Source organism: Plecotus auritus (assembly GCF_963455305.1).
Source record: "Plecotus auritus genome assembly, chromosome: 4".
NCBI lineage: Eukaryota > Metazoa > Chordata > Mammalia > Chiroptera > Vespertilionidae > Plecotus > Plecotus auritus.
Genome location: NC_137775.1, coordinates 185,244,404 through 185,272,114, shown reverse-complemented (window position 1 = coordinate 185,272,114; position 27,711 = coordinate 185,244,404). Strand labels below are relative to the sequence as shown.

The window sequence follows — 27,711 nt, the reverse complement described above, 5'->3', positions numbered from 1 at the left end:
TGCCTTCCTGATTGCCCCTAACCGCTTCTGCTTGCCAGCCTGATCACCCCCTAACCACTCCCCTGCCAGCCTGATTGATGCCTAACTGCTCCCCTGCCAGCCTGTTTGCCCCTAACTGCTCTCCCCTGCAGGCCTGGTCACCACTAACTGCCCTCCCTACAGGCCTGGTCCCACCCCCCAACTGCTCTCCCCTGCAGGCCTGGGTCCCCCCCAATTGCCCTTCCCTGCAGGCCTGGTCACCCCCAACTTCCCTCCTCTGCCAGGCTGGTCACCCCTAACTGCCCTCCTCTGCAGGCTTGATCGCCCACAACTGCCCTCCCTTGCAGGCCTGGTCCCTCCCAAATGCCCTCCCCTGCTGGTCTGATCACTCACAACTGCCCTCCCCTGCTGGTCATCTTGTGGTGGCCATCTTGTGTCCATATGGGGGCAGCCATCTTTGACCACATGGGGGCAACCATCTTGTGTGTTGGAGTGACAGCCAATCTGCATATTACTCTTTTATTAGATAGGATAGAGGCCTGCTGCACGGGTGGGGGCCAGCTGGTTTGCCCTGAAGGGTGTCCTGGATCAGGGTGGGGGTTCCCTTGGGGCATGGAGCTGCCTGGGCAAGGGGTCTATGGTGGTTTGCAGGCCGGCCACGCCCCCCAGTGACCCAAGCGGAGGCCCTGGTATCTGGGATTTATTTATCTTCTGTATTTGAAACTTTGTAGCCTTCAGCGGAGGCCTGGGCTTGCCAGGAACTTTGCTTCCTCCATCGATGGGGAAACCCAAGCCTCCTATTTGCTTTGTGGCCATAGCCATTTTTGTTGGGATTTATTTATCTTCTATCATTGAAATTTTATAGCCTTGAGTGGAGTCCAGGGCCCACCAGAGTGTGCAGGAAAGCTTGGCTTCCTCCATTGCCAGGGAAACCCAAGCCTCCTGCTCGCTCTGTGGCCACAGCCATCTTGGTTGGGTTAATTTGCATACTCGCTCCTGACTGGCTGGTGGGTGTGGCTTGTTGATGTAGTGGAGGTATGGTCAATTTGCATATTACTCTTTTATTATATAGGATAGCCAATCGGTTTTGCTTTAAGTTACCTTAAAAAAAAAAAAAAAAAACACAGCCCAGCTGGTGTGGCTCAGTGGTTGAGCATGGACCTATGAACCAGGAAGTTCAATTCCCTGGACAGGGCACATGCCCGAATTTCAGGCTCAGTCCCCAGTAGGGGGCATGCAGGAGGCAGCCAAGTAGTGATTCTCTCTCATCATTGATGTTTCTTTCTCTCTCCCTCTCCCTTCTTCTTTCTGGAATCAATTAAAAAGTTATTTAAAAAAAGAAAAACTTCCTTGGTGGCCCTTGTCACAGGTATTGCAATGTACTTTTTATTTATTTATTTTTTGCCAGTGGATGAGAATAACTAAAGAGAGCCGATGTCTTTTCCATCTCTGTATTTTAGAACCTAATGTCACGCTCAACAAAGGTACTAACTATATTGTTAAAGTATGAAGGCTCTTCCTGAAGATTCACTGAGGGTACAGGAGCACTGTTATCTCTGAGGCACTCACTTCGCCTTTCAGCCTTTTTCAACGTTTTTATTTCTCAATTACAGTTGACCTTGAATATTATTTTATATTTGTTTCAGTTGTACAGCATAGTAGTTAGACACTTATATAAGAAACTCTCACTTCTTATGTGTAGAAATCCTCAATGTAAATCAATCTGTGTTTCTAGCTAAGGAATTAATGTGAAATTCAAAAGAATTTTCCCAAAGAAATTGGGAGTAAGTCTTACAGACACCTCTCTGTTATTTCTCTGAAATCCAGGAATTAAAACTGATAGTTTGACAGACATTCAGGTCTGCTCACTAAAAACGCCCTGGAGTTAACCGAGGCGGCGCTGGGCGTGTGCAGTGAGCACACTCGCCCGTTTGGAAAAGGGCAGGGTGGGCGCTGAGAGGACAGCGGCTGGGCCTTTCCCGACACCCAGGTCTTGCTCTCACACTGAAGAGGGCAATGCCGAGGCAGAGTCCAGCTAATCCTAACGCAGCAACAACGGCGTGAAGCGGGTGGTTTCTAATTATCCTTCCAGATGAGGATTAGATGCTTGAGATGGGGCTGAAGCGGAGGCAAGATTAGATGCTTTAGATGGGCAGATAGGAATTCCAGCAGGCTGGCCCATCGCCACTTAAAACCTGTTTCTTTGTTCTTTATCTAATTCCTGATATTTTGAATCATCTACTAAAATGTCCTCACTTACATTCAAATATCACCACCCAATTTGTGTTAAAACATATCACAATTACAAGTCAAGTCACACAAAATTGATCTTTAGAATGTCAGTGTTTTATCTAGTATCCATGGTTGTCATCTCAAGGTCATTTGGAAAACATTTATCTGCCACTTACCAACAATAGGGACACTTACTAACACTGGAGAATATCACTGAATAAGATAGGCCCCATTCCTTTAAACAGCTCACAGCTTTGTTGACAAATCAAATGACTGCGACACAACGTCATAAATATTACAGTCAAAGAGAATCTCAAAGGCTGTGATGGCAAACTGGGAGTTAACAGTGGATCGGAGTCTTAAGTGAATACATCTTAAGGAATTTCAGCCTTTGATTTTGTGGACGAAAGGGGCCACATGCTGACCTGACAAGCTCAGGGGAGGCCTGCATGACAGTCTTGCAAACTCAGAGACCTAAAGTAACCACAAAGGATGGTCTGAAATTAAACTTTAATTAAACGCAGTTATGGTGGGCAGTTACATCCTAGGCTGGTATAGTCACTGACAAGGTCAACCTTTACCTTAAATGAGCCTATCTGTCTTTTTGCATCTATGATAACATACCCTTGAAATGTCTGGGTAACTTGTAACTTCCCTTTTTCTGGAGCCCCTGGGGCGCAACCAAATGTGGTGGGCGCCAGGACAGATACCACAAATTCCTTCATTATCATGTTAATTGTTCCTGCACCCACCTAAGTATGTGTCCATCATTTCACTTTTTATCCAATCCCAGGGGTTTTCCAAGCTTTGCTTTATCCCACCTCAATCTATCACCAATGAATTTCATGTAACCCACCTATGTCCCTCCTTTGATGGCAATGTATACATACAAATGTAACCCGCCATTCTCCAGAGCATTATCTCAATTCGTTGAGGTTCTGCTTCCCAGCATATGTCAAATTTGTGACAGTTTGGCTTAAATAAACTCACAAAAATTCTTTACAGGTTTCAATGGTTTTTTTACGTTAACAATTTGGACTTTAAAAACCAAACTTTTTATTCATTATTTTTAGTATGAGAGTTTGAGATGGTCAATTATGTAACTTTACGTGTCAATTATATAATTCTTAAGAAAGTAACTTTCTGAGCAATGACAATCAGAAATTAGATGTTAGATGGTTCAAAGTTGAAAAGGACTATTACATCGACCATTAACCCTAACAAAGTAAAAAGAAAATTTTTTAATATGTATTTATTGATTTCAATGAGGAAGAGAGAGGGAGAAAGAGATGATGAGAGAGAATCATTGGTCGGCTGCCTCCTGCACATCCTCTACTGGGGATCAAACCCACAACCCACGCATGTGCCCTAACCAGGCATCGAACCGTGACCTCCTGGTTCATAGATCAATGCTCAACCACCCAGCCACGCCGACCAGCACAAAGTAAAATTTTTAATGGAACGGCATCTTCCTTCAAGTAGGCTAGTCCATACATGCAGAAATACAATCTAGTTCATATCAACAGTGACAGCAGAGACCACGTGTCTGTTACAGGGCCCCTCCATCTCCAGGTCTCAGGAAAGAGTTAAGAAGCAGAGAGATGGCCAGTGAAGGCAAACCAACAGTTCCTGCTGACCTCGGGTGGCCTAGGTGTCAGCGGCGCCAGCTTCCCACCAGCAATCTACCTGGAAATCAGGGGCTGGCTCCTCTTGAAGCTGCACTGGGGTGGCACTTCCCCAAAAGCCTGAAACTACGTCCTCTCTCCCTACCAAGGATCTGAGGAAGGCCGCTGAGGGTCACAGGAAGACTAACACCACCTCTCCCAAGTGAACACCAGGGGCCGCCCCTGGCCCCACTGAATGCCCTGAGGACTCTTCACGGGACCCGGGCTTCCATGCGATGAAGAGCCAAACCTTACTGACAATTCTGAGCACGTGTGTTTTCACACATCAGGAACAGAAGGGGCCAGAACTCAGTGTAACAAAAGAACACGCTAAATCCTCTTGCAACCAATTTAATGACTTTCATGGAAAATATGACTCCATCATGAACATGCACTGCTATTTGCTGATTAACATATTTACGATTATGATTCCTGCACACTGGCTCCAACAGTTGCAAACACATGATGTTGTCAACATACGAAGCTGGGCATTTAATTCGGTACATTTATGCATCTGAACTGCAGAGGAGGGACAGAGACTTTGGAAGGTATTACTCTTCTGAGTGCTGCACGATGCATGCTTAGTGGTTTGATTCCTTTCAACAGAGTCCTTGGTCTAGCCCTAACCTTCCACACACTTTACATACAAGGGCAAGAAAGAGACAAACTTTTATTGAGGATCTTCTACAAGTGGGGCATTTCACTCATTATTCCCTTAAATCTCTGCAGTGACGTCATCCCCCCTCAACAGATGAGAAAACTCAGGCTTACACAGTATTGAGAACTTGACAAAAGTCATATAACCAGTAAATATTAAAGACAGAATTTTTAAAAGACTCCAAGTGTCTTGATATTTCTAGAGCTTCCTTCCCATCCCCATGAAGAAATATAGCAAAGCAGGACCTAACGAGAGATATTCAAGTAGAAAAGGCACCAAAAACAACCTTCCCCAAACACAGCGTTTGCATTATGCCCACGTTTTAGGGTTACTTTATAATTCACCAAAACAGTGCTCCACCAGCATGGACAGACGACTAGAAATCAGTATTCATTTCGCACAGTCTTTACAGAGGATGTTCCATTTCCTAATACTCTCTAAATGTCTTGTGATAGAAGGAAGCCAAGAGGAAATAGCAGAACCACAACACTCTAATTAAAACATCTCCTTTGAACTTGGTAGTTTCTGCATATTTTATGAGGTCAAAGCCACAATATTACTTTAAATTCATAGAATATTATGTCATGACCACCACTATGCATTTTAGACTCATTACTTAAGATCTAATGAGTATATGTAGGGGAGATAAATGGTGATGGAAGGAGACTGGACTTGGGGTGGTGAACACAATACAACATGAAGATGATGTAATATAGGTTTCACTGTACACGTGAAACCTATATAATTTTATTACCTAACTAGAGGCCCGGAGCACGAAATTCGTGCACGGGGGCGAGTATCCCTCAGCCCAGCCTGCACCCTCTCCAATCTGGGACCCCTCGAGGGATGTCCAACTGCCCGTTTAAGCCTAATCCCGGTGGGATCGGACCTAAACAGGCAGTCGGACATCCCTCTCACAATCCAGGACTGCTGGCTCTCAACTGCTCGCCTGTCTGCCTTCCTGATTGCCCCTAACTACTTCTGCCTGCCAGCCTGATCACCCCCTAACCACTCCCATGCCAGCCTGATTGATGCCTAACTGCTCCTTTGCCAGCCTGTTTGCCCCTAACTGCCCTCCCCTGCAGGCCTAGTCACCCCTAACTGCCCTCACCTGAAGGCCTGGTCCCCCCCCCCAACTGCTCTCCCCTGCAGGCCTGTTCACCCCTAACTGCCCTCCCCTGCAGGCCTGGTCCCCCCGCAACTGCTCTCCCCTGCAGGCCTGGGTCCCTCCCAACTGCCTTTCCCTGCAGGCCTGGTCGCCCCCAACTTCCCTCCTCTGCCGGGCTGGTCACCTCTAACTGCCCTCCCCTGCAGGCTTGATCGCCCACAACTGCCCTCCCTTGCAGGCCTGGTCCCTCCCAACTGCCCTCCCCTGCTGGCCCCCTTGTGGTGGCCATCTTGTGTCCACATGGGGGCAGGATCTTTGACCACATGGGGGCAGCCATCTTGTGTGTTGGAGTGATAGTCAATCTGCATATTACTCTTTTATTAGATAGGATAGAGGCCTGGTACACAGGTGGGGGCCAGCTGGTTTGCCCTGAAGGGTGTCCCGGATCAGGGTGGGGGTTCCCTTGGGGCGTGGGGTGGCCTGGGCGAGGGGCCTGTGGTGGTTTGCAGGCCTGCCACGCCCCCTGGCGACCCAAGCGGAGGCCCTGGTATCTGGGGTTTATTTATCTTCTACAATTGAAACTTTGTAGCCTGGAGCAGAGCCAAGCCTTCTGCTTGCTCCGTGGCAGCAGCCATTTCTGTTGGGATTTATGTATCTTCTATAATTGAAACTTTGTAGCCTTAAGCGGAGGCCTGGGCCGGCCAGGGTGTGCAGAAAGCTTGGCTTTCTCCATCGCCAGGGGCAACCCTAGCCTCCTGCTCTTTCCAGCTCCATGGCTGCCGCCATTTCTGTTTGGATTTATGTATCTTCTATCATTGAAACTTTGTAGCCTTGAGTGGAGGCCTAGGCCGGCAAGGGCAGGCGGAAAGCTTGGCTTCCTCCATTGCCGGGGAAACCCAAGCCTCCCTCTCTGTGGCCGTAGCCATCTTGGTTGGGTTTATTTGCATATTCGCTCCTGATTGGCTGGTGGACATGGCTTGTGGGCCTGGCTTGTGGGTGTAGCGGAGTGATGGTTAATTTGCATATTACTCTTTTATTAGATAGGATGTCACCCCAATAAATTCAATTTTAAAAGCAAATACAAAAAAACAAAGACCCAATGAGTAAATCAGCAGTCATATCATTTCAAAGGAAATCTGTTTTGATTAGATTACCTGGATTTTCTACTGATTTTTGACTTGTAAATTTAAAAAACAACTAGGTCATCAATGGTTCTATGAGCTAGATAAAAGCACAGGTAAAACACTAACGTCTCGGTGATCATTCATGAATCACTAGGAGCTCCTCTCGTTCCTTTTCAGCAGAACACCAGAACTGTTGCTATCATCCCCATGCTTGGCCATGCCACTGTCTGTCCACACACGGTGCTACAGGACCTAGCAATCTGTCATAAAGACGACGCGCTAGGAAAAGATGGCCCACTACAGTGTCAGGCAGCTTTGGCACTAGAAAGAGATCCATCGAGTTGCTCTAGTTATTTCAGTGATTAACGATGTCCTGCATTGTCTATTTTAATGAATATAGTACTGAGAAGATGAAAATATATATCTAAAATGACTACAGCAACGTAAGTTTAAAAAGGAAGACTGCAATTTCCTGACCAAACAGGAGATAGTGGTTCAGTGTCTTGGGGAAGTTATTTGGTAAACATTTGCATGCTTGGGCTCAGTAATTTCACTTCTAGAAATCCATCTTAAGGAATAATCAGGGAGGTGATCAAAGATCTATAATAATAAAAGCATAATATGCTAATTAGACCGGACAGCCGAACGACCTTCCAGACGACCTTCTGGACAGAGCCGGGGCTGTGAGGGCCAAGGCAAGTCACAGTGGCTGTGAGGGCCAAGCCCCGTGCATGAATTTTGTGCATCGGGCCTCTAGTATATGAATAAGAATGTAAGTTACTATCGATAAAAATAAAATCATGAAGAAATACAAATATTTGAAAATTTAAAATGTTTTAAAATGATACAGCGGGAACAATTCTTATAAATACATTTAAAAATCATGTTTTCCAAAATATTTTATGACATAGAAAGCTAAAGAAAAACCAAAATTCAAAGCTATATCTACAACATGAACTCAGCTTTATTTTCTTTTAATAATTTTTTGCAAGACTAGAAGGCAAGGCATAGGATCAACCTTTGAATTGGGGGTGAAATTATGATTTTCTTTTCCTCCTTATGTTTTCAATTTTTCCAAATCTGATACAATGATTTGTAGACTAAAAAAACTATCTGAAAGGTTACATTTACTTCAGTCTCATATTAGCTTCTTATATCATTCCAACTGGCAGCAACAACATAAAAAGGTCCGCTAAACAAAAGAAGTCTCTTCCACGAATGTGAATCCATTGTAAACCGAGGCCAGCGGATCCCGAGAGCTCCGGACATAACTGTATCTCTCAGGCTGAATACTAATGCTGGTAGCACTAATGGGATGAAACCAGAATGGCATGAATAATACATTACTTGCACCAATCAATGTTACACTGGTACATGCTGATGGAAATAAGTACCCAGAGTAAAAACAGAGGAAGAAATTTCAAATTCAAGTACAGTACAGGGATCCTTCCAGTATCTCTAGCGGGTCAGGGTAGGGGTGAATTGCTGCACCTCTGCCAAGAGAAGGCAAAAATCGGTAACAGCGGTTTCTTTCTCTCTGCCGCGTGGTGATGTGTCAGAGCAGGACATTCCACAGATGGCTGTCGTGGAAGGTTCATCATTGATTAATATACATTTCCTTTCACATAACGATGCATAACCCTCAATGAAAGACGTGCTGTGGTACTAGGAAATGCGAAAGTTTAATCACCCATCTCTGCAATTGGTATAAAATTGTATGCCATGTGCTAACACAAAGACCAGAACTAAACAGATGAGAGAGTTCACTGTGGCACACGCTCTCCGTATTCCTGAGCCACGGGTCTAGCGTGCAGCCCCGGAGGAAGGAGTCACAGCTCTCAGTCTGCAGCTACAGTGGCGAGGTGATGGATGAAGCAGCCTCGAGGAAGACAGAGCCCTCTCTTATTCACATACATGGCGGTTCCTTTTCAGCTGACACTCTGAGTTACAGAATAGATCAGTGTCGAGAGAGAGAGAGAGAGAGAGAGAGAGAGAGAGAGAGAGAGAGAGAGAGAGGAGAGAGGATAGGAGCAGGTAAATGACTCCTTAGCTCTAAAATCCTACCGGGGAAACTCTTAGGGCAAAATGTTCCATATAGGATTGAAACGGAGGGGGGCGGGGGAGCACACCTTAGAAAAAAATGAAAAGCATGTTTATCATTAAAAAAAATGTCCCTAATAACTCTCCCATAGGCCTAATAAACATGATATAATTTTTATTTCAAATTGTCTTCCATTGTGAATACTAAAATATACAACTTTGATTTTCCAAGAGCATTTTTTCTGCTCACTTTTTTGGGTCAAAATAAGAAAGAAAAGAAGCAAAGCTGTCTTCACAGTTTAACGCATTAGCATAATGATCAAAAAGAACACCTTGAATTTGACATTAGCTACTTCCCCATGGAACCCTTTCGGTTTGTCATAAAAGAATCAGGAGATACAGAATTATATCACAATGGAATTACACGGCACAATAAAGATTTTTGAGAAAATTTAAAAAATAAAAAACCTGACACACGTGCAGAACCAACTGGAATAAGTTTCTTGGGGACAGTATCGAATATTTTTCCTTTGGTGACCTTTACAAGGACAAGGCAATCTTCGCGGCTTTCTGGCTGACATAGGAGCTAGCAAGCAGTCCTTGGTTTGCTTTTTTCTCCTATTTCAACGTGAATCCTCTTGGAAGCGCACACAGAGAGGCCCAGGTACAAAGCAGTGCAAAGTAAGAATATTCATCAACTGACCACCACATGTCAGGAGTAATTTCTACTAAACGTGAGACTCTGGCTTTGAACGGGAAAGCCACTGAGCGCTGGACCTTCAAAAAGACTTCCACCAAAATCCACATCTATCCCCTGCCTATGTAGGTTTAGCTATGTGACATTTTAAAGACCACATGTTCTCAACTTAAAAGACAAATAAAAATTAATAAAAGTGCATGTTTTAAAATCGTGCTTTCTGGCAAGTAAAGTCACTCTCCTAAACAGCTATTGTACAACTACTGTGTCAAAGGAAAATCAAAATTGAATTTGTAGAGAATTCATAAGATCGTGAGAATATTAAAGATAGGACCCACTGCCCAACAATCTACCTTCTAGGTCTTATGCTATGAACTCTACAGACAAAATTTAATTATATTTTTTGGCCTGAAAAGTACTAATAGTCACATTTTACAACAGCAAAAGCTGAAGCCCGAGGTCACCAAATACGTAGCAGGATCCTAATAAAGGTCCGATGCCTCCTAAGCCTACGCTATTTTCAACAAACCCCACTGCATCATCACAGCACTTAAACGTGTGTGCTGGCCAAGCGGCATTCAAAGACAAATTTACAGCCTTCCTCATGTGCCTTCAGTGTCCTGGAAGAATAAAAATAAATTATACAAGGAGTCAAGTGAAAAGTTGGAAAAAGGAACAAAACAAACCACAGTAGGCAAGAAAAGAGGTTCACAGAGTGAAGTAAATTAGAGAATATTTAATAAATAGGTAATAGCCCGGCCAATGTGGCTCAGAGGTCACTGGTTCGATTCCCAGTCAGGGCACATGCCCAGGTTGTGGGCTTCATCCAATACAGATAAGTCAGTGTTTCTATTTCTCTATCCCTCTCCCTTCCTCTCTCTCTAAAAATCAATTAAAACACATTTTAAAAAATAGATAATAGTTCTGGTTGAATTTTTTTAATTCCCAAGGCAAGCTACTCTTTTTTTTTTTTAAACTGGATAAGTGAGGGCAACACAAAATGAAGAAAGAAAAGAAGATATAACAACAATTAAGAGTATAAGGGTGGCATATTTTTAAAGGAGAACTACACATATGCTGGTGTATCCCACAGTGTGCTTCTTGTTCTATATAAAGTTAATGGATGCTCTGCAAAGAAAAAAAAAAGGAAGGAAAAAACAATTTTTTTGTGCCCTAGCAGGTTTGGCTCAGTGGATAGAGTGTTGGCCTGAGGACTGAAGGGTCCCGGGTTCGATTCCAGCCAAGGGCACAAGCCTGGGTTGCAGGCTCGATCCCCAGTAGGGTCATGCAGAAGGCAGCCGATCAATGATTCTCTCTCATCATTGATGTTTCTCTCTCTCCCTCTCCCTTCCTCTCTGAAATCAATAAAAATATATTTTTAAAAAGAAACAAAATTTTAGTGTCTGAATTTGAGAAATGCAGGGCTAAACAAAGTGAACAAGTTTTGTCCAGCATGTCTCCTAGTCTATATCATGATAAAGTGTATTGTTAATCTCCAAAAGGATAATTATTTCTTTTTAACGTTTTTGATTTTGGAAAGAGAGGAAGAATGAGAGAGGGAGAGAGGGAAACATCAATGTGAGTGAGAAACACCGATCAGCTGCCTCCTGCGTGCCCCCTACTTGAGATCAAGCCCACAATCCGGGTATGTGCCCCGACCGGGAATCAAAGCGGCAGCCTCTCGGTTCATGATGATGCTCAACCAAGTGAGCCACACTGGCCAGGGCAAGAAGTATTATTCGATGATGGGATCATTTCACAGAACATACTCTTTCAAAAATATTTCAGTGCAGAAAAATGCACAAAATGTACTTCCAAAGCCAGTCTAACAATGATATCACAAAATCCAGCAAGAAGTGCAATAGAAAAATATCCATTGAAAACCAGTAAAATACCCTGTAGAGGCCAATTAAACAACTATGTGTCGGCCAACAAGAAAACTACCGTATCTTTCACAGATCTGTACCTTAAATATTTTTCCCTTTTTAACTTCCACTGGAAATGGCATCAGGGAAAGCAAAGTGTAAGTATTTTATCCTTTGTCAGTTGACACTGGAAGACAAGATAGTGTTGCAATTTTCCATCCTCAGCTGGGTTTCATTTACATGAGGAATGTGGACCCTATAAAGCCAAGTCAATCATGATCCCCGGTTTGAGGGGGTGGAGGAAGAGGGAGGAAAGTAATTCTCTCCTGTTTTGCTTTAAAAAAAAAATGTCTAAACTATTCCCTCTACTTTGGGCTGGATGAAATTCTGGAAACCCATAAAACGCTGAGGTGTGAGAAGAGGATGAGGTGTGAGAAGAGGGTGTGTAGTGATCCATTTTCTCTCTATTGGAATTGTCGATTAGGGTGGGCCCACCTCGGCAATAAAATACTCCTCAAGCACAATAATTCATGGTGACTCGATGGGAGATAATACCCTATAACCACACTGTCAAAAATCAATAATGCAAATACGGCTGAAATCTACGGTAGCATTTATGAGTGTAGTTTATCTGTGCACGGGAGTGTCTGCACAGCTGCTTCTCCACGTTAGTCTGGGGTCCTACCTGTTGTTCTGGTGCAATTATTAGTATTGTCTCAGCCACTCTAAGCTCACACTAAGCACCACCGTTATCTCCATAAAACCTCAAGTTGTTTGTGGTGTCGGTGCTGATTATTTTCGAGGGGGTGGGAGAGTGCAGTGTGGAAAACAGACGTGATACTGAAGTCAGACCTACATCCCTACATTCAAGTCATAGCTCTGCTGTGAGACTTGGGAGATACTTCCTGCCTCATCCTCAGCTTCCTCAGACATAAAATAGAAAAGCAGTCACTACTTCCGGGTCATTATGAGGATTAAATAAGAGAATATCCTATACTGAGCAGAATAGTCCATGATTAGTAAGCACTCTCTAACATGAATATTAGAATATGTCTTATATAATATGAATATTTTAACAACTACCTCACAAACCCCCAAGTTTCTGCACATATAAGCTGAGTATAATAAGACCAAAATCCTGAGCGATAGGAAAGATTATATCAGAACACCCATAAAATGTGCCCAGCACAGTGCCAGGTATACAACACGTGCTCCATAAATGTGCATTTCCTTCCTTTCCCCAAATCTGCAACAGCTGCGGTACTAATGACCACCACCGCTCTGTGTTTCATTATGTAAATAGAAATTCTACACTTGGGAAAACGAAGCACAGAAAAGAACAACAGCAAAATGTATTTATGTCTGAAAAAATAAAGCCTGAAAGGAAAGCAAGAGGAACTGAGATGAGTTGGCTTAGAGGAGCAGCATTGCAAGGAGATGTTGCAATACTCCAGAACGCTTGGAAGGTGCGTGACTTTGGAGATGTTTGTAACCCTCTATTTTCCCCTTCTCCATGGCTTTCCCCCAGCCCTCACCCCACCCTAGCCTAGTCTACTCAGCCAGAAGTAGATTTATCTAACCTGAAGAGATGCCCCATTTATCTCCAAGTATATATGGTAGCATTTCCTAACTCTCAAGAATTGTCAAGGGTCTAGGATTTTACCCTATTACTAACTAGTTAATCTGCCATAGTGTCACAGACGCTTGCAGAAGATTCAAGACTCCTGGCCCAGAGGCAAAGGGTTGTATTACAGCAAGAGCAGTGGCCAGAATGTCAGCATTTGTTCTGCTTCCCAGGCCCAAATTCCCACAGGTGATGTGAAATGGGCTGGGGAACACCTACATCTACACACGCAGTGGATTGGGTTATGGGAGAAGAACCCAGAGGTGGGGAACCTAAATGTTTTTTAGTGGTCGGTACGTAAGGAACGATTACCTTTATTGTACTAAACAAACAACCTACCCTTTGCTCCAGAGGGAGCTACTATCAGGGGTGGGCAAACTTTTTGACTCGAGGGCCACAATGGGTTCTTAAACTGGACCGGAGGGCCGGAACAAAAGCATGGATGGAGTGTTTGTGTGAACTAATATAAATTCAAAGTAAAGGAGCGGAGGGGAGAGCAAGAGAACCGGATAGTACAGCCGGATCCGGCCCGCGGGCCATAGTTTGCCCACGGCTGTAGCTCTATCACCCAAGGCTACTGGTATTCCCTGTAAAAATATCCTTGAAAAGACAGTCCAGACCAAAGGCAGGCAGTGCCTCTGCTCACAAGATGTACAGAGACATGAGACACGGTGCAGAATTGTCTCCAACACCAGCCAGGCACTCATGGAACATGTCCCCTCTGCACACACATGCACATACACACACACACGTGAACACATGTGCACACACACACAGAGCTCTGTGCTTAGATAAATTAGAGAAATATTAAACACAGTTTTGTTTTGTTTTTAAATTTCTTTAGAGAAGGACTTCTCAGAGCCTTTAAGAACCCAAAGTGGCTTAATGGGTCTCTAACAGGAGGATATTGAATGCAGTGTTTCAAAACCCATGTTTCACAAAACACCTATTAAAACCTCCCAGGAGAATATTCCTTGGATCACAGTTTGGGAAGTCTGGGAAGGGTGAATGCCATGTGCCCAATATCATCATTCTCTCTTGTTCAAGGTTAGCTAATATTTTCCCATTTGTTTCCTAAAATCCCAAGTCCACAGGGAAGTGTTTACACAAAGAAATGCTTTTTTAAAGTATTAAGTTATTGAAAGCAAGAAAATAAAGAAAAACGGCAGGGTCCCTCTATGCAAATGAGCCCTTAAAAATAACTGAGATAATGTAGGGAGAGTGCTCGGCCCACGCTGGCACACAGTGCGCGCCAGACACAGCGCCGCCGTGCGTCCTGGCCCTTTTATCACGGCATTCACAGACCCTCTTTGTTGTAACACACTGAATTCCTATTATAAGCGGCTGGTGTGGCTGTAGTAACATCAGGTCACGACTAGCGAGTTTTCCTTCTCTAATTCTACTACCGTACATTTTCCTACATGCAATGTTTCCATTCTCCTGGTGCCAAAGTTTTAGTCCACAAAACCCGACCTTACGAACCCCTAGGTTTATTTTCATCTCGATTTGATAAATGTTACTCAAAGCCAGTCTTCCTTTTTGAAAGTTTTCTTTTAATGTAAAAATTAGTTCCCCGTTTGTTTAGAGGAACTAATTCAAAGTCTCTGTGTTTGTGCTTTCTTCTTTTTTTTTTTTTTTTTTTTCCTCCTCCCTTAACAGGGCTGCCACCGAAAGGTCAAGCTGGATCTCATGAGCAAGAGGCCAGTGACGTTGGTTTAATTATCTGAAGCGCGACATCAGAATAAACCTGAGGCCTGCTTGGTGTGTCAAAGCCAAGGCCGTGCCAGGTTAGCTTGAGCAGGTCCCGAAAGAGCTTTCTAATTGGCTGCTTCTGCCAGCTCCTCCCATGAAGCACCCCGTGTGCTCCTGGGGCCTCTGGAGGAGGACACCCGGCAGGCCCGTTGGCCTCCGTCGCTATGAGACACCCACCACTGGGCCGCACTGCTCTCGGGAGTGTGCCTGTTTGTGCTATCATCCCACTTTGAATTAATTAATGATAAACCCCTGTGCAGAGCTGTCTAGGAGAAGAGGCTAATCCCTGGGCCAGTAACCAGTTTCTAAGTTCAGGCATGGGGTGAGGAAGGGAGACCAAGTCTCCAATTATACCAGAACTAGAGGCCTGGTGCACGACATTCGTGCATGGGGCGGGGGGGGGGGGGGGGCAGGGGATGGGAGGGGTGTCCCTGAGCCTGGCCTGTGCTATCTTGCAGTCCAGGACCCCTCGGGGGATGTCTGACTGCCCGTTTAGGCCCGCTCCCAGCAGTTTAAGCCGGCAGTCAGACATCCCCCGAGGGGTCCTTAGCGCTGCCGCGGAGGTGGGAGAGACTCCCGCCACAGCCGCTGAGCTCGCCAGCCATAAGCCTGGCTTCTGGTTGAGCGACACTCCCCCTGAGGGAGCACACTGACCACCAGGGGACAGCTCCTGTGTTGAGCATCTGCCCCCTGGTGGTCATTGCATGTCATAGCGGCCAGTCATTCCACTGTTCAGTCAATTTGCATATTAGGGTTTTATTATATAGGATGGTGGATAACAAAGTGACCAAAAGCAAAATCATCTGGTCTTCTGTGCGGGTACAGCAGGTGAGAATGCCCTTCGATAAAAGCATTGCTCGGTTTCTTGTCTATAACTATAATACAATTCCACTCTGCCCTGTAGTTCACAATTTACAGAGATTAATGAACACTCATAAAATATTAATTTTATGCCAAATAAATCATAAAGGACTTTTTTTTTTACCATACATGCTGGTGAAAATACACTTTCACAACTGTTACTCTTAGAGTGACCAAATCCTTAAGTCAAGCTATAAAAAACTTTGATTACTCTGGCTTCCTAGCTTTTTCTTGAATAGTAGCTAAGCAAGAAAGTACATTTCCATTCCAAAATTTTAAAAGCAAATTTATAGAGTCATCGGTATAAAGAAACACCCCAATAAGAAATTTCCTTAAAATGTGATTTTCAGACTAAAATTTTCTGCAAAATTGTGTCAAAACCTCTGCTTAAAACCTGATTACATGCACTATTTGTAGATATTTTTCAATAATACAAAAAAATTTTTAATATATTTTATGATTTTGACAGGAAGGGAGAGGGAGAGGGAGGGAGGGAGGGAGGGAGGGAGGGAGAGAGAGAGAGAGAGAGAGAGAGAGAGAGAGAGAGAGAGAGAGAAACAGAAACATCAATGATGAGAGAGAATCATTGATCAGCTGCCTCCTGCATACCCCCACTGGTGAGTGAGCCCACAACTCATGCATGTACCCTTGACCGGAATCAAACCCAGGACCCTCAGTCTGCAGGTCGATGCTCTATCCACTGAGCAAAACCAGCTAGAGCACAATAATACAAAAAAATTTTAAGGTACTCCTGAGGATTTGTCTTACTAGCATCATTCTCACAAGTTACAAGAGAGAGAAAGTTGCCAATCATTTTCCTGGACTTTGCGTCAGAATCACCATGGAACCTTTTTAAAAAAAAAAAAAAAAAATCCCTTCTCTCTTGAAGTTCAGTGAATCTGGGGTGGGGCTAGGAATCGGAATTCTTAGATGTTCCTCTGAGTCAACCCAAGGCAAGTTTCAGAACTAACTGCTCCGGGACCGAGGCTGGCCGGTGCAAGCTACAGCTAGCTGGCAGCAGGAAACTGTGCTGTGGGTGGCTCTCCCTTTGCATAAGGACAGGCAGCAGCCCTGTCCAGTTTGCCTCAAGGGTTAGAGCATCGGCCCACAGACCAAAGGGTCGAGGGTTCGATTCTGAATCCCGATCAAGGGCACATACCTCGGTCACAGTTCCCCAGTCCCGGTAGGGGCACGTTTCTCTCTTTCTCCCCCTCTTCCCTCCCTTCCACTCTCCCTCTAGAAACCAATGGAAAAAATATCCCGGGGTGAGGATTTAAAGAAAAAAAGAGCAGAGCACAATCGCCTCGCTGTTCCTTCGGAATGATCAGGCAATGAGTCTTCTCCTGCTCTCCAGATGCCACCACCTTCCTGCAATCACTTGTTCTTCAAGCACAGAATCAAAAGATAAATCAAATTTTAAAGAATACATAGGCATGGTGTATGTGTGAGTGCTTCTAGCTACAAGGTGATGAGACAGCAAAAGTCCTCCTCAGGTAAAGTCAAGTCAGACAGTCTGTGCAGCTAGAGGCTGAGGCAAAAAAAAATGCCACTTAGCTGAGTTAAAGAACCACATCAAGAAATTGCTTTGTAAATTTTACTGAACTTCCTTTTTATTTGACTTGCTTTATTTCAAAAAAGGAATAAAAGTGCTTCTTTTTTTAATTTCTTTATTGATTAAGGTATTACTTCTTTTAATGCTCACCAAAGAAAATACTTTTACTGGTCACACACGTATTTTTAACCACGTCGTGACTGCCCCCTGGTGGCTGCTTACCCCAGTTACAAGTTGTTTAAGGGAGGTTTACATTGAGTCTTGAAAGAATTTATTTCAAGTTTCATCTCTGAAGACCAGAAATTAAAGTTGGTTTCTAAATGTCCTGATATACTCATTCTTATAAAGTGACTATCTCCAGCCCTTTAATTTATTTCCTAGAGCACCTAGAATTTTTCAAGTTTATGACTTTGAACAGTGTTGCTAAAACGGTGCAAGATACTTTTATGCTTTTCTTGTTTTCTAGGTTTGCATATTCTTTACACACCATATAAAAGACCCCCTTAGCTCCTGCCAGCTACGAGAAGCAGGGTGTACCCGCCCACTGCGTCCCTGCAAGCCCTGGGCTGCCCCTGCCCCCGGAGCAGATGTCTCGGGCATGGAATCCAGTCCACAGCAGTGCTTCTGCAGCCAGACTTATCCCACCGCCAGGCCTGCTACACCTCAACCCTTCAGCGGGCAGCTCCCATCAGCGCTCTAACCTGGCTACCGTTTCCTACCTCCCAGGCTCCCTGCTGCTGGGTCAACAAGGTCTGGATCCCAGTCCCTCGTCCAGATAACTGCCCTTTCCGGCATGTGGCCCTGCTTCTGACGGGAGGGTCCCTGACGTGATCGCCCTTCCCAGTCAGGGTTCCTTCAGAAATATTTGTATGTCAGACAGCATTCAAATAAGGGTGTCTGAATAGTTAGTATTTATTAATTACTTTTTTAAAAAACTTGATAAAAATTGTCTCAATTCTCTGGTAATCAGCTTTTCTCTTTGTGAAAAGCCAAGTATAACCTTATATGCTTCTTTTCTTAGATTATCATGGTGTAAGCAGAGGGAATTATTATTCTTTTAAAGCAGAAACTGAAGTGGGACAATCAGAAGTAATAGGACCATGACAGACAGAAAGCAAGAAAAGTTGCGTATCTATGGTCCTACTTAACCAATACTTTTTAAATAACCAAATTAAAGTTCCTGGCACTATACTGGTATGATCACATTCTAGCAAAAAGTCCCACTCTCTCCCAAAGCCTTAGAAAGAGAAGCTTCTTAAAGTAAATCACTCACAGAAAGAAAAATCGGCTGATCTGCCACAGTAAATATTTATTCCTTGTGGGACACATCAAATATACAGTGGTCTGCACCGGAATAATATTTACCCACACAGTGAAATGAGTGAGTTACATGTTACTGGGAAGCAGCGTGCACGATGGTTTTCTGAAAGGCAGAAACATATCATACAAATGTTACTGGAACTACTAGTAGCTAAAGGAACTGTATTTACAAAAAAGCTATAGTAGCTATCACTACATATATTGACAGGGAGCTTAATGATTGTTTTTACATAAAAAGAACTTTCCAAAGAGTAAATGCCTTATGACCCCATTTAAAAATATTTCCAATTTTTTATTTATATCTACACACAATACAACACATTCACAAATCTGGAAGGATATATACTAATTTAAAATCTGATTTTTTGAACAGCCAGTGTGGCTCAGTAGTTGAGCATCGACCCATGAACCCAGAGGTCACTGGTTCAGTTCCCAGTCGGGGCACATGCCAGGTTGTGGGCTCAGTCCCCAGTGGGGGCCTGCAGGAGGCAGCAGATTGACGTTTCTATCTCTCTATCTTTCTTCCTTCCTCTCCCTCTAAAATCTATAAAAACATATTCTTAAAAATAAATTAATTATAAAATAGCAAAATGTTAGAATACATTTTTAAAATTTTTATTTCTTTCTGGGGAGAGGGATGGGGGTTAGGGTAATTTTTATTTTCATTTCCTTCTCTTTACTTACCTATACTTTCTAACAAACAATTCTGCTGTGTAGTACTTTTTGGAAGTTCTAGTTCAAAGTAAGGACCATAAACTATGCCATGCTAGCTTGTTGTTGTCCTGGGCTCCCACCAGGTCCCTTCCTCAAGGAAGGTCAGGGCTGCCGAGGAAGGTAAGGAAAGCTTGGCTCACTCGAGCCTCCCAACAGGACCCAGGAGCGCTGTTCCAGAAGCGCAGTTGTTTGCTCTCATCACTGTTTGAATGTAAAACCCCTCCCTGTCTCCACACTGCAGACAAGGAGAGAAGCGCACATGGTGCAAGCACTGGCTTTTGCTGCTCTCTGCTGGAGCAGATTCCGGGCTCGGCACCAAGCGATCAATGAAGACTGCTTACTTAGGTCACTGCCACATCTGCTTATAACGTGCTCACGGAGGGTTACACGTTCCTCGGGATAAACGGAAAGACTCTTTATCTAACCAAAGGGACACAGTGTACAAACACACCCAGCAGGGACCACTACCTCACGTATTAACAGATAGCTGGGCCGGTGATGGTTGATCAGGGTAGGTCGGAGGTCATGTCTTTAAATGTTTGTTTTGTACCGCCTCACAGACAGATCTTTTTCTCACCTCTGCTACACAAATTCAGAGATCTATCCTCAATCTTGCGAATTCCCCAGGTGTACCTAACCGGACTCACATTTTGTAGAATCATTGGTTACATTTTTAAAAGTGAAAATAAAAACCCGCACCAAACTAAGGCAGTTTTTCAGTTTGTTGGGAAGCAGTCAAGGACGGACACCTGCTTCGCCTGACTACCAGTCTCTCAAGTTTTTCACCTTTACCCCTCCCCCCGAAGCACACCTGCCGGCAACATCTAGCAGGAGCTCTTTCGGTGAAAAGGAAATCCATTTGTGTTGGCCCACGATTCCAGAACAGTGTCTAAAGAGGCCTCGGGAATGCAGATGCGATGGAAAATCACCATGGCCACTTGTTTCCAGAATCTTCCGAGGGCCGTGAGGAAAACTTTCACCTTAGCCTGTCTTGGGAGCTGTAGGCACAGATGTTGGCAAGAACCCCAGCGTCCACAAAATAATTTTCAATTTTTACTAATACCTGCTAAAATTATGTTTTAGCCTCTGTGCCTGGAAAAAAAGTCTGGAATGACCCGGTCTCTTGACTGACAACCTGCATCAATCTCTTGAAGAGGGTTCACGGGGAAAGTTTGCATAGGACATTTCTTTGGCAAAAGCGAGCAGCGGCCTCCTCAGCCTCACCGCCCTTCCTATGGCTGTCTCTGCTGCACGATACAATGCGAGGCCACAGGCCACAGAGCAAACGGGTGGATGGCCTCGGCGTTGATCCCTGCCGGAACCTTCCATCAGTACCATCAGAAGTGGAGTTGCAGCCCAGCTGGTGTGGCTCAGTGGCTGAGTGTCGACCTAGGAACCAGGAGGTCACAGTTCGACTCCCAGTCAGGGCACATGTCTGGGTTGCGGGCTCACAGGCTCAATCCCCAGTAGTGCAGGAGGCAGCCGATCAATAATTCTTCTCATTGTTGATTTTCTATCTCTCTCTCCCTCTCCCTTCCTCTCTGAAGTCAATAAAAATATTTTTTTTAAAAAAGCAGTCGAATTGCTCCCATGTGCCTGGTGCTGGGCTGGCAGCAAACCCAGACCCCAGGGCCAAAATGGCCGCGATCCTGTGGAGCAGAAATGACCTACTATAATACAACGGTAAACTATAAAATAAAAGTAAAAATAAAAACTGGCCTTGCAAAGGGAAAGTAGTCCACAGCAACTAAGCACTGAGAAGGCCCAGGCACTGAACCAGCCCTTCAACCCATTAGATCACGAAATCACACAATGCCCCAAAGGGGGAAATTACCCCCATTTCACAGAAGAGGAATTGAGGCTCAGAAAGCTTCAATCATTTGCCAATTGGTTAACTGTGACGTTGGCATTGAAACCCAGATCGTCTGATCCCGAAATCTCTTTCAAGTCCACCAAACTGCCACAGAGATGCCAGTTCTTGTCCCATCGCAGCCACTTACACAGGTTAAGGACTCTAGACCAGCCGTGGGCAAACTACGGCCCGCGGGCCGGATCCGGCTGTTCTATCCGGTTCTCTTGCTCTCCCCTCCGCTCCTTTACTTTGAATTTATATTAGTTCACACAAACACTCCATCCATGCTTTTGTTCCGGCCCTCCGGTCCAGTTTGTCCAGTTTAAGAACCCATTGTGGCCCTCGAGTCAAAAAGTTTGCCCACCCCTGCTCTAGACAGTCATTGAATCTTTGGGGCTTCTCTCTATTCTTCTGTAAATTGAGGTAACCAACCCAAATTGCTAAGACTCCCTTCAACTCCTAAAATCCACTATTCTCAGGACCACTCATTTCTTCCTCTGCCACGCCTCTCCCCCCTGCTTTTTTTATGTGATCTAAGGATATAAATTCTCTAGGCTAAAATGATCCAAAGTTATCCTAAGCCCTTCACATGTCTCTCTCTCTCAGCTACAATTGTAATATTCTCTCTCCTGGTCATGTTCAAAGGTAGATACAGGTTATCAAATGAAAGCAAGCCAAATAAAGGACCAAGTGCTATGAGAATATTTAGCATGGTCTCAAAAATTTTGATCCCCAATATTATTTATTATTTAGGGCCTAAAAACAAAGAAAAAAATCTAACATATCTGAAATCAAATCATGAAAGGGGTTTTGCCACACTGCCACTGGGATCTGGTCTCACATTTTATTAATGTACTAGAGGCCTGGTGCACAGATTCATGCACCGGTGGGGTCCCTCGGCCTGGCCTGCACCCTCTCGCAATCCAGGGCCCCTCAGGGGATGTCGGACTGCCAGTTGCGGCCCGATCCCCGCAGGCCAGGCCGAGGGACCCTACCAGTGCATGAATCTGTGCACCAGGCCTCTAGTATGCATATAAGATCTTTAGTTAATCTCTTCCCGCCCTTCCCCCTTCCCTCTGAGATTCATCCATCTGTTCCATGTTTCCATGCCTGTGCATTGAGTGTCTGCCCCCTGGTGGTCAGTGTGCATCACAGCTACTGGTCAAATGGTTGAACGGTCACTTGGGCTTTTATATATATAGGTTGTAATATCCAAGCATCTTTATCCAAGGTGACAATGCCTTTAATCTAAAAATTATTACATATTAAAGAGCAAATGTTTTAATATTTTAAATGAAAATAAGATCCTCATTTCCATCAATTATTTAACTCAACTGTTTGGTCTTAACCAAAGTATGGCATTCAAAAAGCAAGCAATACTTTTAAGACTTATTTTCCTCAGTAAACGGTACATTCTACTTCATTATTAATGTACAATTTAATTAAAACGAAACTCTACATCCACATTTTGCATTTTAAACTACAGATATCTTCATTAGCTAACTAATACTGAACCTGTGGCCACAATGCTCCTGAAATAATGTGTGTGATGAAGAATAATTAAGGTAGCAAGGGGCAAAAGGTTACTTAAGACTTCACTACAGTTTGAGCTTAAATTATAGGTTTTAAGCAAGATGCAAGGCCCAATGCACATGAAAAAAGGGCAATTTTAATGGAATGCAGAACAAATTAACTTTTTAACATTTAATAACACCCAATTGCATAATGGGATTTTGCTAAGTGCTGGGGAGGCGGGGTGCAGAAAATAAAAGTAACACTGTGAAGTATGCTTGTTAACTACCTTAAGTTAAAGGCATTATTAGCCACTAAACGCTGCAGTAAACCGACACTTTGTGACATGAAAGACTGCATTCTGCCGCCTCATTGGCATGTTTTGTTTGTTGTTTCTTTTTAAAAGTGGGGAGAGATCAAAACCCTTTCAGGAGTTTTGTTAGCCTGTTTCCAGAATTCCTTCTCCACACGTCCCGGGCTCAGAAGCTTCTGCAGCGTCACCTTCTGCCCTATGAAGTCAACCAGAAAGGCGGCTACGGGACGCCTGTAAACCGCTCCCGGCGGGCAGAGCCACCGGGCATCCCGGCCAGACCTGGGAGCTTACAGTTCAGTCTGCGCCTCCCGCTCATAAAGCAATAACCGCGGTGCATGGGGCCAGCCTTTGTTTTCACCCAATTAATGGAGCGAAATGGTTTCTACTGTGAAAAGACCCCGTGACCTAGCTCCAAAGCCTGACAAAGAGGAACGGGGCACAGGCCCAAGCAAGAAGTCACCCCGCCACCCGGGCCACACCCTCTGCCTCCCCAGGGAGAGGGTCAGTGACTTGGTTCCTCATCATCAGGGGTGAAAACACATCCATCACCTTCTGCTGACCCCATTTGTAATCAAAACCCTGCTTAAGCCTCCAGAGGAACCAGCGCCTTGTAACTTTCAAGATACTAAGAGCTAATCTTACATTTCCCCCAGAGGGGTCAGGGGCTGCATTCATTCCTTCACTCTGTAAATGCTGAGGTCCTACCGTATGGCAGGCAATGTGCCTGACAGACTGAAGGGGACAGACACGGTCCCTGTCCTCACAGGGCCTCGGGCCTGGCCCCTGCACACTGCCACCTCTCGGTCAACCTTCAAAGAGTGAGCGCAGCGGGCCAGCAGAAACACCACCTCGGTCTGCCTCCACGGCCTGCTCTCTTTTCTGCGCCTGAGCCCTTCGCTGAAATTCCTGAGGAACTTGGCCGAATGAACGATCGGCTATAACAAAGAGCAAATGGTGCTAAGACTTCCAAAGGCTGCCGAAACCGGTTTGGCTCAGTGGATAGAGCGTCGGCCTGCGGACTGAAGGGTCCCGGGTTCGATTCCGGTCAAGGGCATGTACCTTGGTTGCGGGCACATCCCCAGTGGGAGGTGTGCAGGAGGCAGCTGATCGATGTTTCTCTCTCATCGATGTTTCTAGCTCTCTATCCCTCTCCCTTCCTTTCTGTGAAATATCAATAAAATATATTTAAAAAAAAAAAAAAGACTTCCAAAGGCTGACAGGGAAACTCACTCTGATGAGCCAGAAAATCTCCTTTCTTACAGTGAGGCAGATCCCAAACATCCTTAATTCCCAGGCCCTTGACACACTCTCCTACATGGTCACAGAAACTTCGCCTTAGAGCCGGAATAAAACCTCCCAGTCCCTCTCCGCTCAGCATGGTAGGCAGCCACACCATGGCCGCGCCGGGGCGGAGGGCATGAGTCCTACTGGCTGGGCAGCCTTGGGCTGCTCCGAAACGAAGCTCCTACGCCCAGTCGAAGGCCGGGCTACGTGAGTGTGGTCGGGTGCAGGGTCTTAAGTCTAGAAGTCTGAAATTCTGAAAATGGGAAGTGTCCAACGTGAATTAATCACAACATTCCGAAAGTGTGTTTATTAGTGGGTGTTTAAACCCCTAGAAGGAATTTCCCCAGTGAGATAATACTATAAATTGTGATTATTTCACAAACCAGTCCTCAAAAGACTCTTTCAGCCCATTATATGCCAAAATGGAACTGAACAGTATACATTGGAAATGAAAAGCTAGCAGAAAATAAATGACTTATGAGGGGTTGGTACGCTATTTACAATGAAAGTTTAAAACAGCTTGTGGACTAGACCCAAGATGTACAACTCCTGAAACTGTTAGAAAGTGTGTCCATTGCAACTGTGGGGTGCACACACCTCCCCAGCTAGACTGGAAGCCACCTGAGCAGAGCCACCATCTCTAACACACCTTGTGTCCCTCCCCAACTCCCCCGCCCAGGGTCCCTAATTACTATTCAGCAAGAACGATGAATGACAGATTTTCCTAGAAGGAAGCCTAGGAGCATCAGGGAAACAAATGCCCTCCTCTTTTCTATCCACATAAAAGGGGAAAGGGCCAGTGGGGTTCAGTGTCATTTGTTGCTCACTAACAGGAGAAAACGGACTACCTCCTCCCCCGCCTCCATGTGACTTGGAATGGCCATTTCCACCTGTCAGATGCTTCTGATAAGCTATGCATGTGGGATAACACGGAAAATCCCACTAGGGGTCCTCAAACTTTTTAAACAGGGGCCAGTTCACTGTCCCTCAGACCGTTGGAGGGCCGGACTATAGTTTAAAAAAAAAACTATGAACAAATTCCTATGCGCACTGCGGGCCCGGGACGAGTCGGCTGCTAAGCAGGACAGGCAGTGGCACCCGGTGGGCCGGATACATGTCCTCGGCAGGCCGCATGTGGCCCGCGGGCTGTAGTTTGAGGACCCCTGGTAGACTGTGAGATGGTGGGGACGTGACGTGCCTGTCTTGTGAACTGTGAGGCCTTGACGACCAGCTCCGTGATTGCGCACAGAGCGGGCGCTCAAACATTTGTTGAATGAGTGAAAGACCGCAGTGTCCAGGCAATAGCTTTTGGCAGGCCCCTGGGATCTGTACTGGTCCGGGTAGGGTTCTGAAGCCTAAAACGTACATAACTTCTCAGCTCTCATTCGTTTGTCTAATTTTATAAATGTGGGTAAAAGAACAGCTTCTCTTTCCTTTTAACTTTATAAGATGGGAGGGAGAGGGGAAGGCAGCACTAACTTGGTGATAAAGGGCCGGACACAGTGGAGTGGAGGCTACAAGGATGACGGGACCGCGGGCAGGGGACAGCCAGCAGACACGCGGGGGATGCAGGTCCGGTGTGGCTGGGATTTCTGACTTTTGTCAAAAGAAACCAAAGTGAAATTTTTAAATGTAAAGTCTCCCGGTTTTTAAGTGTGGCAACTAATAACTGTTCTCATAAAAACACCGTGTTGGCCAATTCCGATGTGGGGTCAAAGATGAAGGTGGTTTTTCCCATGCTCTTCCTCAAGGCCGAAGAGCGAGGGTGGGAGAGGCGCGCTGCCTCCCGTGAGTTCGCACAGGAACAAGGAGGCTGCGAGGCAGGGTTCGGCGCACAGGAGGCTGAGCAGACCGCCTCCAAGGCCCCTTCTAACCACACTGGGGCAATCGTTTTCACTTTTAAAAAAATGAAATCGACACTGAAACCCAATACCTAGCAAGAATAAAACTGAGGCACTCCGGATGAAGGTCTGACCTCCCACCCTTCACCCTGATGGCCCACGGGGCTCTGCTGCGGCCCAGGGTTCCACCGAAGCCACGTTGGGAACCAGTGGCTGTGGGGTGGACTTCTTGGGGTGAAAGGAAAGGAGACAAAGTCCAAGGCAAACTCAAAAAGGAAATGGACTTGGAGGCACAATCTAAAGGAAAACTATGTTTTGTAAAATGTTCCATTATGAAGTGCTGTGGGTCGGAGCCAAAGGCAGGAAGACACCTATTAGCAATACAAGCTGAGAACTCGTTTTGCCCGCAGCCCTGGAGTTCAGAAAGCATGTTTAAGAGCTGGTGCACTACCAGGCCCAGAGGCGAACTGGATAAAACCACGGAGAAACTGGGCCTTGAGTGGGAGTTCGGTACTTTATTAAAAATATGTATTTTTTGTTGATTTCAGAGAGGAAGGGAAGGGGGAGAGAGAGATAGAAACATCAATGATGAGAACAAATCATTGATGGGCTGCCTCCTGCATGGCCCCCACTGGGGATCAAGCTGCAACCCGGGCATGAGCCCTGACCAGGAATCAAACCGTGACCTCCTGGTTTACAGGTCAACACTCAACCACTGAGCCACCCCAGCCGGGCAGGAGTTCTGTACTGTAATTGGCACATCTAACATCGGAGCTCGGAGGGACTAACTCATCCCAAAAGTTGACAGCTTTCAGGACCATGGCCACACTACAAACTCACACGAGAGCCAGAAGACACCATTTTCACCTATAAAACTGGCCAAGATGTTTTTGTGTTTTAATGATAATTCCCAGTGCTGACAGAAATGCTGGAAGTGGACTTTCTCGTATGCTGCTGGAGGGGGTCCGCTGACACACCTTTCTGAGGGGAGCCAGGTATCAGGAGCCCTTACAGATCCACAGAAACCCCGCCCATCACTTCCACGTGTGCAGATGTATCCTGAGGAAATGGTCATGAACGTACCGAGTTTTACCTCCAAAGATGTCCACTGCAGCATTATTCCTAGAAATCAGGACATCAAAGCAACCAACCTATTCAACACTAGAAAACTGGTTAAAGTGACTTTGGCATAGCCATACTATGTAGCATTAAATGTGATGTTATAATAATATAGGTAATGCCACAGAAAATACCCCTGAGATGAAATTAAGAGGAAAAATAGGACTACAAACACACCTTTTCTACAAGGATGACAATTTTTACAATAATGCACTCTGAGAGAAACTGGAAGAAGAACGCTCACAGGGAATGATGGGTGTTTTTCATTTTTATGGTTTTCTATTTTAATGCAAATTTTCTACCATAATAGTATTTAATATAATTCTTCATTATTTTAAAGGGTACATAAAATGAAAGCATGGATGATTGTTTTGAAAGACTTTTGTAAAAATGTTCTATGTGGGTATCACTTAAACTCGCTTCGCTGTATAACCCAACCAAAAATCCATCATCACTTACCCTGTTTGTGGTCCTTTCTCCTTCCTCTCCGATCTCTCCCAGCAAATGGAGAGGTTAGCAGGCCTGAAGCAGCCAGAGAAATTGCTAACTGACCTGAAGCTCCAATAAGATAAGACTGCGGGGCCATTCAGGTACTGCCTC

General features: G+C 45.0%; 1 protein-coding gene across 2 annotated transcripts in view; it reads right to left on the bottom strand.

Moving 5' to 3' along the window:
- BBS9 (Bardet-Biedl syndrome 9) overlaps positions 1-27,711 on the bottom strand; it is a 337,699-nt gene that overhangs the window by 118,181 nt on the left and 191,807 nt on the right. The gene's annotated exons all lie outside the window — the stretch shown is intronic.